Below are 3,045 nucleotides of genomic sequence, written 5' to 3' on the forward strand. Positions count from 1 at the left end.
GAGGAAGACATTCGCTTGTAGTAGGAGGGCTGCTACTTCCCTGACTCACCTTCTTAAGTCACCTCTTCAACAAGGCTCATCCTGACCGTCCTGTTTACAGTGCAGGATTCGTCAACACCCACTCTCACTTCTTCTGTGAGTTTTATCCCCCATATCACTTACTACCTCCCAGCAGACTTCTAACTTACTTATTATCATTGCTATCCAGTGTCTGTCTCCCCTTGGCTTGAATATAAGTTTCCTAAGGGGGTGGGCCTTTCTTTCTGTTTCCTCTGCCATCTACCCAAAGCCTAGAACAGTGTTGGTGCTCAGCACATTTTGTTGAATGAATAAATGGAGTCCGCCCAGGCCAGGCTTCCATGTGCAGGCCACCCTTTGCAGTCTGGGGACATTTTCAGGAAAGGTTAGAGATGCAGAGAAAACCAACCGGTAATGCTCTTAGCTGTGGCTATCGGTTCCCCGAAATGGAATTAGATTTAATTTGTTTGTAAGGTCAAGAAAGGAGATGTGATTAGTGAATGCCACACTGGCCTGTGAGGGATGTATGGGCAGCATTCTCTCCTGCTCCCTCTGTCTGCCGTGGAGCCCGTCCCACAGACATCTGGTTTTCTCTCCATCTCACAGCATCTTTGTGCACGGAGGCTGAGCAGGAGGGGCCAGAGAGCCTGGGGTTGCCTGGGGACGTGGGGTGACTTGTGTCTCATAGGAACCGAATCAGTTGGGGAATACCTCAAGCAGTTTAGAACATTTAATGCCACACATTTTCCAGGCCTTGCGGGGACCAGGAAGTGATTGAGGGAAGTGAACTTACTCTGGCTGACCTTACCTTCCGGTTTAACTTCGTTCTCACTGTGTCTGACTCCCTGTGCTCTTCATGCTTGGCGGTGTGAAGTTAACCTTAATCTTTTAGCTAAATTTTTAGCTGTCACAAAGTTTTACTTTGTAACTGGATGAAGGTCACACATCCAGAGGGGGATTTAAAGCAGAAGTAGTCTTTGCTCCTTGGCAGAGTCAATCCACTGAGCCGTTTCCTCATCTTCTCTCTTCTCTGTCTGCCCCGGAGTCTCATTCGTGTTTCTCTGGCCTTGGCCGTCATTCATTTATTTTAATTCACCCAGTGGTCCCTGAGAAGTGGCTCCAAGTGACATGCAGATAAGGAAGAAATGAAGGGAACAGGATTGGAGGTCCTCAGTGTGAGGATGAACCGCACCTTCCCGGAACTCTAGGAGTTGTCTGACTCCTGCTGCTCAGACCGGAGTGGAAATGAAACACTAGCTCAGTGGGTAGGCGCGCTCCCTCTGTAAGTAGTTGAAAGTGCTTGGAGAAGACACAATGTGACAATTCAGCATCACCTCCTTAATCCAAGAGTCTGTGCTCTGGAGGCTTGTTTTTATTTTAGTTTCCATTTTAAATTTATATTTACTTTTACACTTCAAAGTGTAATATACTCATTTAATATAAAGTGAAGGAAAACAGAGAAGTAGAGAGAGAATTCTGATCGGTCTAGCCCAGCGCAGTATACTCTTGCATTGAACATGGCTTTCCCTGACACCTATTACAGAGTTCTCTCTCTCTCTCTAGATCTCTGCTCTGCTCAGTAGAGGCTGAATTGAGTTATCCAGGTTTCCTGGTTTAATGCCAGTATTCAGCTTCACCCAAATGAATATGTAGAAATGCTAACCTGCCCCCCACCCCGTCAACACAGGCATCCTGCCCCCCACCCTGTCAACACAGGCATCCTTAAAATATGCCCTTTTGGTAACTGTGGCAGATAGGACAACATTTTAGTTTTGTCATCTCTTATTTTTTTCCTCTGTATTTTGCAGTTAACATTTAAGTACTTTGCTTACACCATTTTCCCCAAATGTCCCAAATAGCCTGGTATATAATACCCAAATTTTACTCATTCTAATTTCTGGGTGAAAAAAAATTGTTAATAGGTAGGAGAGTGCTGAACAGCTGGCAGGCTCCTGGCTGTTTCTTCAATAATTTATTTTACAGATACATTAAAAAAAAAAAAAAAAAAGACAAAAGACTCTAAACCCGGCCCTGGGCTGGGCACTAGGACATGTGGAGAATAAAAGCATGAGCCCTAAACTCAAGGAACGTGTGATCTAGAGAGTAGACTGGATATCATCTGACAGTGGCATACGTGAATTATGGGTGCTAACCATTATTTAGTGCCGTGTTTAGGAGAGGAAGCCAACTTATCAATAGAGTTTTGAAGACAAAGTACAAGGTGCTCTTGTGAGCATCTTACCTCGGGGTGCAGGTTTCTCCAAGAGAAAGCAGTTGAGCTGAGATCCAGAGGACGAACAGGCAATGACTAGCAGAAGGGGCAGGGCTCTAGCACAGGGACGGAGTGGGAGCGTGGTGGAAGATCACCCCGCAGACGGTGTCGGGGGGCCAGATCGTGAGGGACCGAGAGCATGGTGAGTCTTTTCTACTATACTCGGGCTCAGAAGAAATGGGAGGGCAGTAAAGGGTTTTAATTGGTTAGTGTCTGTGTGTGTTTATTTGTGTGTCCGCACGCGTGTACAGAGGCTGATCTTGCTACTGTGTTTAGGTAAAGAATCAAGTGCAGGAGCTATTTGTGGTCAATCAATCAGTAGATCAAGCTCTAAGACTATTCCCCCTACATTTTTTTTTTTTTTCAGGAACACAGGTCTGGCTCAGAATAAGGCATTTCTAGTTTTGTCAGTTCTAACCTGCTCTTCATTGAGTGACAGATACATGGCTTCAGTAATATGTAAATCTAAGGGCTGGTATCTGGTGCAGTCCAATATACTTTCTCCCGTCTACGAAACACACCCTTCTCCAGCCATGTGGGTTGATATGGTCTGACTCTCCCTTTTCTGCTGTACAAGTACTCCCTGAGAAGATTTCTGAATGGGTTTTCTTCTTGTAAGTTACCTTATAAACGTCAAGGTGGAATCCATGCACTTGTGCCTGCTGCTGCCAGGGTTTCTTTCCATTTGATGGTCCATAGAGCCCCCTACTGGCAGAAATGGCTCAATGACAATAAACACGACAAAAGCTAGGTGC

Source organism: Saccopteryx leptura, chromosome 1 (assembly GCF_036850995.1).
Source record: "Saccopteryx leptura isolate mSacLep1 chromosome 1, mSacLep1_pri_phased_curated, whole genome shotgun sequence".
Classification (NCBI taxonomy): Eukaryota; Metazoa; Chordata; class Mammalia; order Chiroptera; family Emballonuridae; genus Saccopteryx; species Saccopteryx leptura.